Source organism: Contarinia nasturtii, unplaced genomic scaffold, assembly GCF_009176525.2.
Source record: "Contarinia nasturtii isolate CC-2019 unplaced genomic scaffold, AAFC_CNas_1.1 Cnas_scaffold_3174, whole genome shotgun sequence".
Classification (NCBI taxonomy): Eukaryota; Metazoa; Arthropoda; class Insecta; order Diptera; family Cecidomyiidae; genus Contarinia; species Contarinia nasturtii.
In genome coordinates, this window is record NW_022200486.1 from 2,002 (window position 1) to 12,806 (window position 10,805).

Here is a 10,805-nt window from a genome sequence, read left to right on the forward strand (position 1 = left end):
AATCTACAACGGACTCTCCATCAACAGAATCTACAACGGACTCTCCATCAACAGAATCTAAATAATGAATGAACTCCCATGTATGAACGATATAATGCACTCCCCAACGATACATATCACAATAGTGATGAAAAATAGACAATGTTTGATTACAAGTTATTTGAATGAATAGATGTATTGTCTTCCATAATAATATTATGGAAAAATGCAGGCATATTATATTGTTGATCGATAATTGTTTTGTTTGATGGAAATGATAAACGAATCATAAGTTTTATTTAGACAAGAGTTCAGCGGAAAACAATTAACAAATAATAAAGAGGAAAAAAATATGTATTCTCATTTCAAATAAAATGTTATGTGGTTTTAATCTTTATTTATTTAAAATCTTGATAAAAGTCGAACTGAGAAACAAATAATCGAATTTGAAAATAGTCAGCATCATATAAAAGCAGCGTAGTACGCTTGTATAATCGCAGATATTTACCAAAGTAGTTTCTCGACGAACGCTGTATTTTGTACTTGCAAAAATGGGTACAGCCGTTTGGACTCTTCTTATTCTATCGCTATTGGCATATGAGGTAATTAAATTTCAATCAAATTCCTTTAAAACTGAAATTAATTCCATGTTAACATTGATTTAAGTTTGCCGACGGAATTTTCGTGACTTTGGGCTTTCTGAAGGAAAAATGTTCATATTTGAACTTACAATTTATTGTTCAACCGTTGGTTTGTCAAATTTTAAATGCTACCATTAATAAAACAACGAACTTTTAAATTCTATGATGATCATATGGACGGAACGCTAGGGGTAGACACAAACTAAGAAAAATTCGGACTTATTAGGTCCTGTCGTTATATGCGACGTAATAAAAAAAAAAAATTAGAAAAACTATCAATATAGAGTCCGTGTCTCCCTCCTTAGACGGAACGAGAAAATCAAACCAAACTGAATACATATTTTTAAAGGTGTACGTAGAAAAATAAAATATAATTAGATATGCAAAGCTAAAATGATGAAATATTTGATGTTTTTATTATTGAAAACTTTATAATGATGTGCAAAATGATGCAGACTTTGTCGATGTGCAATTTCAGTTTTAATGATGCAATTGCGTGCGTCAAACAACTCAACTCCTCAAGTTATTCCGAGAAATGATCGTGTCGTAAAAGATTGTCCATAAGCAATTGCATGTGAATGTGCACTAAATATCTGTGACTTAAATGTAATCGAAAATATTTATTTTTCTTTCGAAATTATACAAATCTCCGATTTCATCATTCCGAAGACGTCAATATCATTCAGAAATGTGATTTTCGATTGATATATAAAGGGAGACTTTTGTTGAAAAGAATCATACATGTTTTGATAACGATCTTTGGAACATTCAAATAAATATTATCAAATTCAAATAATACTAACACTTCGAAATGAAAATTCAAGTTGCTTTTCTAATTTTGTGCTTTGGGCTGATTCAGGTGAGTCAATTTAGTTTGTTTTAGGAAATTGGTATTTGGTAGTTAACTTTTTCATTTAGATGGTGCAATCCACGCCATGTCACGACCAAGGAGGAAGTCCACCCCAGAATCCATCTCCAAATCTAGCTCAGAATCCACCACAAAATCAACCCCAGAATCCACCAACAGTTCCAGTTTTACCTGCTATTCGCTAATTCCAAAAGCCAAATCAGATTCAAAGCTTCTTTTCTTAACTCCGGAGTTAAAATTTTTTGATTAATATTCAAACAATTATTATTCATGTATTAACCTAATAAAGCACAATTTGATCACATCAAATGCATTTGTTCTGTCTTTTGTTTTTGGTCACGTTTGCACTTTTTGAACACATCTATCATAAAAGATAAAACTCTAAGCTAATTTACATCTGGACTCACTCATTGACTCTACAAATACGTGAATAAAAAACAGTAGCAAAGACAGAATGTAAATATGAAAATAAATGGAAACAAATGTTTATGTGATTGTTTTAAATTCTGGTTCAATATGTAAGAAATGACAATTGTTAACTTCCAAGTTTTTTTCTCTGTCGGGAACACACGTCGTTATATGACGATGTTGATATATTATTAATCATCAATGACGTTAAATTCTCTTTTTCTGACTGAAATACTAAACCGCTGCAACTTGCATTTTAAATGGGAGAACGGTTCGGTTTTTAAGATAGATTGTACCCAGCGATATAAACAAACCATTTTTTTAGTTTCACTTGAAACCAAACCGGAGCATTCGGAACGTTCGAAAAATGGTTTCTACTACAAATCGCATCTGCGATGCGCTGTACTGTGTGCATAGCATCAACGTTGTACACTTATAAATTCGAAGCATCGATATTTACGTATACATAGCGTGAATGTATGTTCGCATCGCTGATTGTACCTGAATATGACATATCGAAATTCCATTTAACTTAGAACTATAACAAGTGAAACAAGGAAGGTGTCTCTTTCTTTCTCATTATTGAAAATTTTTGAGAAATACTCACCAATTTGATGTTTGTGAAATGAGCCGATAGTGTGGATTTCTTTTCACGATGAATGTTTTTAACCCATATTCATTGTTTATAAATACAGGTAATTCATTTCATTTCGTCGGAATTCGATGATATTGATCTGAGTAATTTGCTTTTTGTTTACTTTCTCTGTCAAATAATAATGTGTAAAATAAATGCGTTACGGGACTGCTAGAAATCAGCAATTCATTTTTCATCTTTTTTATATGATTAGACCAATAATTTTCGATGTAAAACTTTGATGTCATTGATTGCAATCAATATTGAATGCAAACCTCTTCTTTGATTGAACATATTGTTTTGCAACACCAATTATTATTTTAAATATATCTACGAAAACTTTAAATATAAACGACGATATAAAAGAAATTTATATTTACCTTTTTAATTCTAACATTTTACTGCTAACAGGTAAGTAATCTTGAAGTCATGTATCTTGATTTCCAATCATTTTATGTTTGATTTTCACTGGGGGATTTTTCTTCAGTTCATCATTCTTAAAGTATCAATGTCAAAATTGAACTATTTAGTGCCTTTTCATTCCGTATTGCATTTACTAGCACAATGGGTAAAAAATTCAAGTGAAATTTCGAATTGAACGTAAATCATGTTCAAATATAAGTAATAAAGCATATAGTTTAGTTGAAATAAAGTCTTTGGTTTGATCCTTTAATTCTATTGTTATTGGCACTTCTACATTTAATTTTTAACCATATCGTCTTGAATTTCTGTTATTTTTCCATTATTTTAATGACACACACTGAATCATCCATTTTTCGTTGAATTTAAAAATGATTTCATAAAGTGACGCATATTTTCGTTGAAAGTCGAATGCGATCGAAAAGTAAATACAGAATCTGAATAATTCAAACACATTAATTACTTATAAATTATTAGTCACTGCCATTTAATTGTCCATATTACAAAAAATTATTCACGAATTGCATTGTATTGGGCTGGAGCTGTAGAATATATAAAAAGAAAATATTCCAGCCACAGAATCATATCAAATAAGAATCTGAACGTGAAACATTTAAATCATTTACAAGAGACAGAAATGAAAAGCAAAATTATTTTCTTCTATTTTGTCATTTGCTTGGGGCAGGTAAGCAAAAATTGTTCAATAATCATCAATTAAATATAAATACCATTATCTTTAATTAAGGCTGTATTTTCCGAGCACTGTGACTGTAAAAATAAGTGTGAATGCAATGGGGGAGACAATTGTGAACCGGCCAACTCAGGCTTTCAACCTCAATTAAATGAAATCAACAAACCACAAAATGGACAGCTTCATCAACCTTTGTTTGATCAAAGTCCATTTGGCCAACTTAACGCACAGAACCAGCCAAGAAGAGGTCCACCAAATTTTCGGCCAAAGCATACACCGAAAAATGACAAGCCAAACAGAAAACCTGAACACTTACCTATTCAAATGGTTCCAGACAACAGCCGTCCAGCTAATCAAATACCATGATTGACCATATTAAAAACTAAAATATGTCGAAAATTCGATAAATTAATATTCTTTGTAAAACAAAATTTCTCTTTAAAATAAACAATTGGCGCAATTTTTAACTATTTCCTTCCACAATACTAACTTCAAAAAATAAGCACTAACCTGTAAACTTTTTTCTTCTGTCACTTCTTGTTTAAAAAAAAAAGAAAACAATTTGTTATTGGTTTGAATGAAACGGTTTCTACAAATACAAATTATTTTTTTTACGCTGAATAAATTTTCAAATAAATAGTTTCCAAGGGCTAATTTGTGTCTTTCAGTATTCGATAAATTTCGGGAGAAATCTATTTGCCGAATCTGCCAAATATCGATCTTACTTCACATTTCCCTGGCATCTTCGTACTTCATTCGGCGAATAAAAAGAGTAACGTATTCAATATAAAATGCCATTCAATTTTATATAAATATTGTTGAACATATGTTAGATGATGTACTGTATTGATAGGGAAATGTAATTATTTGATAACATATCATTTAATTAAGATGTTTTTATTATGTTATGTTTAATCTCTAGAATTTCAACAAAATCCAAGGTATGAACGTTACAAGCTATGAACGTTTCGAGTATTTCCAATAAAATCTGGATAAACTGAAACATCATTTGCTTAACGTAAATAAATAATTTGGATTAATTCGGTAGCTGAACAAATTTTAAATATTTGTGTATTTTTGAAGGCATTAAATTTCATTCATATATTTCCTGTATTGTATAGTATAAATGAAATGAATGTGAATTATTCGAAATCAGTCTCATTTGCAGCTTTAACAAGTGTTTTCAGTTATTATTTGGTGTTTTGATAAAGTTTGAAAAATGCAACGCAAAACAATTTTCGTTTTCTTCATTATTTTGGTGCTTACATATCAGGTATATATATATATATATATATATATTGATATTTAATTCGTATAATAAATGTAATCAATCCCATTCGTTTGTTCAAATTTTCATGAAATTTAAGGGTTCCGGAAATTTGCTCACTTTGTTCCAAAGAAAATGCCAACGGTTTCCATTTCTTTTGAGTTGTACATTATTCAACTCACTTATACCAAACACTGCTAGCCCTGTAAGCACTGCAAGCACCCCAAGCTCTGCAAGCACTCCAAGCTCTGGATTCACAGGTAAGACAATTAAATATAAATTAACAGTTCGATTGTAAATTCTTCCGAATATTCCATTTAAAACGGTCTTTTTATTTATAGGAGCATCATCATCTGGATGAAGACTCTAATGAACTGCGTATAATAATAGCTCTAATTTTATTGACTTCGCTTTTAAAAAATTGAATATTTTTATTTGAAATGAATAAAAGAAAAGTATTAATTACTCAATATTTTTACCTTTTAATTTTTTAGTTTATTTCGAATACATTTGGTTATTTTCAATTTATTTCGAGCTTTTAACTGTCCATTCATAAAAGGAAAACAACTGTTCTCGGTACTTTGTTTGAACAAATGGATTTCCAAATTAAATGCTTTTTTGAACTTGACATTGAGTAGACTCTAGATATTATCAAAAAAAAGTGATATCTGCGCATCATTCAATTGTTTATTTACCCCAGAGATTAAAATGAGGATTTTATTTGACTACCGGTGAAACTGAAAATCCTGTAGAAAATGACAAAAAAACTTCGAAAATATCAAAAAATAGGTACTTGATGGCCAAAAAATTGACCTCTGGACGGCATGAAATGATTTTTTTATATTTTGCACGTGAATTGGTTGATATAAAATTTGCATCACTATAAGACGGACCCATTTGATCAAAACAAATGAATTATTTAATTGCACGTGTTTGAGATTTATATATTTTTTGTTTCAATCACAAAAATTCGTACAAGACTGGTGGCCTAACGCTTCAAAAGACATGAGACTAACAAGCTTACATCGACGACGAATCGAAAGTGGAATAATTTTCATATATGACTTGATCACAAAAAACATTGACTCCCCAACACTAAATGATCGAATAAAACACAGAGAATAACCAAACTATAATTTAAGAAGAAGAAACTTACTAGACATACCAGTGGTAGACCGTAACTATCTTTATAACAACCCTTTCTTGATAATGTATCGTAACTTTAACAAAATAAGTGATGTATTTACGAGCTGTTCTTCACGTAACGAATTTATATCAAAAATCAAAAAAATACCTGACATCATTTTTGAAAATTAAAAATGTGTATGTAATTATATACTAAACTAGTTTATAAGTATATGTATTCAGTCCTGAAGGGCGTAGAAATGAATAATAATAATAATAATAAAATAATGTTACTCTAATTTTTAGCACTGTGTAGCTATAATTCAAAATTTTAAAGTGAATAATATTTGTGCTTCATAAATGTTGGGTCGTTCGATGCGTCATTGTTTTTTTTTATTACTTGTTGTTGTTGTTTTTTTGTCATTCCGCACCAAAAATGCTATTTGACAAAGAAATTATGAGCTCACTAAATAATTTAATTTTTATTTCCTTAATAACAGTTTCGGTTGTACGCCTGGTTGCAGTGGTACGCCGCATTGACAGTGGAAGCGTTTCAAGAGCGACCAATTATCAATTGGGATGCGATTTTATTCGTTAGTCGACCGACGGAATTATGGGCAGTACAATTTATATTGGCATTCATTTCATTAACTGAAGCGATGTTATTAACATATTTTGGTTATAAGGTAAGTGCACACAGACATACTATTTCATTCGCTTAATGGTTCGCGCATTAAAAAATAAAATTATTGACCGATTTTACGATGTTATTAATCAAATTTTTTGATCAAAGCAATCGCTGTGCTGTGTTAAAACAGCAACGCTCATTCGTTCGGTCGAAAATACATCAAACTGACTCATTTTGATTTTATTTCATTTGTTCAGGTTCCTAAGTGTAAATTATGGAAAGACGTTGCCGCTGTACTTGGAATTGGTGCTAGTAGCAACAATGTAAGGTAAGGCGATTTAATTTGGCAAAATCAAGTTTTTCGTTTTAAAATTGAATTTATTTGCACATTGAAAATAGGTCCGTCGCCGCAACAATTCGATTATCGACAACAAGAACCAACGCTGATAAGACGTCATCCTGATTTTGAAAAAGAAAAGTCTCCGATGCCAAGCAAAAGTTTTTTACCCAGTGAGATAACGGTTCCAACGGAAATTTCAATGGAAAAGTCTAAATTATCCCAGAATCTGATCGTTCTTTTTTTGCCATTTAAATTTGATGAGCGAAAAATAGTAAGAATAATTAGCTTCAGATTTTAGATTTTAACGAGTCAATTTCTATCATGAAAAAAAGGCGATTTTCATGGCAATGGATTAACCGATAGATAACTGATAGATTAGCAATAAAGTTAGCAAAAGACCAAAAAAGTTAGCAAGCAATAAATTGAGATTCAAACTTGAGATTGAAGTCAAACAATATTTCATATTTCATTTTAACAGAACACTTGTGTTTTTTTTTAATCTAAAAAAAATTAACAATTCAAATGTAACATTTGCAAAGATATCATTTGTTTTTGAATTATTTTTTTTTCCGGATTCTAACTCTTTAGTTGTGACACAACTAGACCGGTGACAATTAATCCTATGTGAACAGAAAAACATTTAAATAAAGATGAAGATCTCAAAATCTATGAACTAAAATAAACTTTTACTTCAAACTAAAATTAACTGCATTTTTGGAACCAATATTGATTTGTTGATTTTTCGATCGGACCGTGATGTATATTCTTCTTCATCATTTCATCTCGTTGCTGTAAATATTAAAAACAAATTCTAAGTCATACTTCATTTTTTCAAAAAAACTATGTATACTATGCTATACTATACTCACATTGGCAAATAAACTCGGTTGATATTATTCATGCATACAAATTGTTTGCACATTGGACATCGTTTTCTGGTTTCTGCCACATTAGTTATGCACTTTGTACAAAACATGTGGCCGCATTTGGTTGTTGATACCTCTTGTTTTTCCATGGTCTCCAAGCAAATGGCGCATTCTAGTTGTTTTGTGGCATCCTTCTTTGCATTCGAATCGACTTCTTTTGGTTTGATTAGTTTAACATACAGTTCGAATGTGATGTTGTTGTTTACAATGAATCCGTTTTCTGGTTCCATTAAATCAAGCCAATTAATCACTGTTCTTCCACAAGGTAATAGATGTTTGATGTTGCCACTCCAATTAAATTCATGATGGTGGGGCCATTCATTTGAAGATTTCAATTTGAAATCAACTTCAATGATGTATAAACACTTCACATTTCTGTCTGAACATTCTGCGTGAATGTAAAGACGATTTGTCAGTCGAGAAATAACAAATTGCAAAGGCACATTTTTCAGGGTGAACTGTAGCGTTCTTACCGCCATGAGATTTTCGATGTTGCTTATTGTTACGTTTAATGAAGCCAAGCTACTTTCGTGACAGCATTTGTTGAATTCAAACAAATCAAAACGTAGTTTACTTGAGGTTTCGTCGTGTATATCAAGTAGTTCAACACTGACGTGTAACATGATTGCGCCGTTTTTGATATAATCATTCTTTTCCTCAAATAGGTCTGTCAATTTGATGACCTTTGAATGACCCCACCCCATTTCGATGTAATTGAACACGTAGACAAGATTAATGACAATTGGTTCACTTTTGTCAAATGACAATAATTTTATGTTGCATTTGGCTGTAATTGCCAAATCAAGTGGTTTATCTTCCACTGCACAATGCAAATATATTGCCAACCACTTCTCCTTTTCCGTTATATTCTCCTCTGTTTCGATTTTCCATGGTATGCTTCCGACAGTAAATTCCGGTGACCAGAAATGTTTCAATCTCTTGACTGGAATTCGTAGTGCGTAGTCACATTTTGTTTATACCATGATTGCTTCTGCTTCAGCCATTTTGAAATTTGTTTATCGTTTGAGTGATGAACAGAAACTGAATGTCGAGACTGAAAACGCTCTCCCTTTTATAGAAATGTACGAGATCACGATCGAGGTTCTATGCCCCTGCAGAATGAACAGAAACTGAATGTCGACACTGAAAACGCTCTCCCTTTTATAGAAATGTAGTGAAGGGGAAGTGTGCCACACTAGGGGAAGTTTAAAAAAAATGCACACCATAGCGTAAGAATCATTCTATTTTTGGCTCTCTTGCGAATTACAATCAAAGGAGAAAAATAATCAAAGATGTCTGGACGCGGTAAAGGAGACAAAGTAAAGGGGAAGGCAATGTCACGATCACATCGAGCTGGTCTTCAATTCCCAGTCGATCTTGATGGCATCAAGTTATTGACACAAATTGGAATTGAACGTAAACTAAGTCGCTTTTCCCTTTCTTTTTCTAATTCATACGGTTTGCTTTGATATACGATATTCCGTCATTAATGTAGATAATTTACAGACTTTCTCGTTCAAATGGCTTCGAAACATTGGTGAAAGAAATTTCGAGATTTAGGGTGCACAAACTCGTTCATCGGATCAAAAAATATTGTACTACAAAGTTGTTCAGAATGACGAGAGAAATTTTTTGGGAGTCCCACCCCTTAAGGGGGTCGGGGGGTCAAAAACCCCCAAAATATGATTTTTTTGACCTAAAACCCCAAAATTCGGAATCAGCATGAAAAATTACCTTTGAATCGATATTTTTCTCATCCACCTTTTTTCAAGAATTTCGGACCAAAAAAATGTAAATTCGACCCGTAGCGGTGCAGTGGAGGGCGCGTAATGGAACTACGTGCCCATCACATTTACAGAACTTTTGGCAACACTGTTCGTAGTGTTTTGACATTTCATGAAATGTGACATTAATGTTCGTTCATTTGAACCGTGTTTGAGTTTTTGAAATAAAGTGATGAAATTCTAATTTATTATTGTGAGTTTGATATATATTTTATTATTATGATAAAATAACAGTGAAAAAAATGTGTGAAAACATATGTAAGTATTGAAAATTTCAAAAAAATTAGTTTAAATTTCTTGAATTGAATTGGTAAAATTTCTTCTTATTTACAAGGTGCGTTGTTCTTTAAGGAGTCAGTCAAAAATATATTTCTTTTTACTACATGTGTTTGTTATGAGTATCTCTGAGCGGTGCACTGTGAGTGTGTAAATGTGTTACGGCTGGAACAAAAATGTGCTAACGGTGGCACAAGTGTATTTACTCGACCGTAATCGACAGAACGGATAACTAACTTTCAATAATTCTGAGGAAAACTCAATAATATTTTTTAAAAATATTGAACTTAATGACGCTTAATGAAGTAATAAAAAAGAAATATATTTTTGATTGACTCCTTAAAGAACAACGCACTTTGTAAATAATAAGAAATTTTGCCAATTCAATTCAAGAAATTTACACTTGTCTTTTTGAAATTTTCAACACTTACATATTTCACACATTTTTTTCACTGTTATTTTATCATAATAATAAAATACATATAAAAACTCACAATAATAAATTAGAATTTCAAAAACACGGTTCATATCAACAAACATTAATGTCACATTTCATGAAATGTCAAAACAGTAATAACAGTGTTGCCAAAAGTACTGTAAATGTGATGGCGCCACCAGTACTAAAATACTACACTGCGCTAGGACGATTCGACCCCTCAAATCTAACAAAGTCGATTTTACACTTTTTTGGTCCGAAATCTGTGAAAAAGCGTGTATGAGAAAAATATTGATTCCAGGGTAATTTTTATTGATTTCAGGGACCCCCTGACTCCCTTAAAAAATTATTTCTCCTGTTTCTCCTGCGTTGTGTTTGACTC

General features: G+C 31.5%; 2 long non-coding RNA genes across 2 annotated transcripts; both read left to right on the top strand.

Moving 5' to 3' along the window:
- The first annotated feature begins 445 nt into the window (after positions 1–445).
- Positions 446–1,739, top strand: LOC116349833. Its single transcript, XR_004201952.1, has 3 exons — positions 446–581; positions 646–1,479; positions 1,539–1,739. It is a non-coding gene; the product is annotated as an uncharacterized LOC116349833 (long non-coding RNA).
- Positions 1,740–3,517: 1,778 nt separating this feature from the next.
- Positions 3,518–4,108, top strand: LOC116349835. The gene is made up of 2 exons (XR_004201954.1): positions 3,518–3,635; positions 3,696–4,108. It is a non-coding gene; the product is annotated as an uncharacterized LOC116349835 (long non-coding RNA).
- The last annotated feature ends 6,697 nt before the right edge of the window (positions 4,109–10,805 follow it).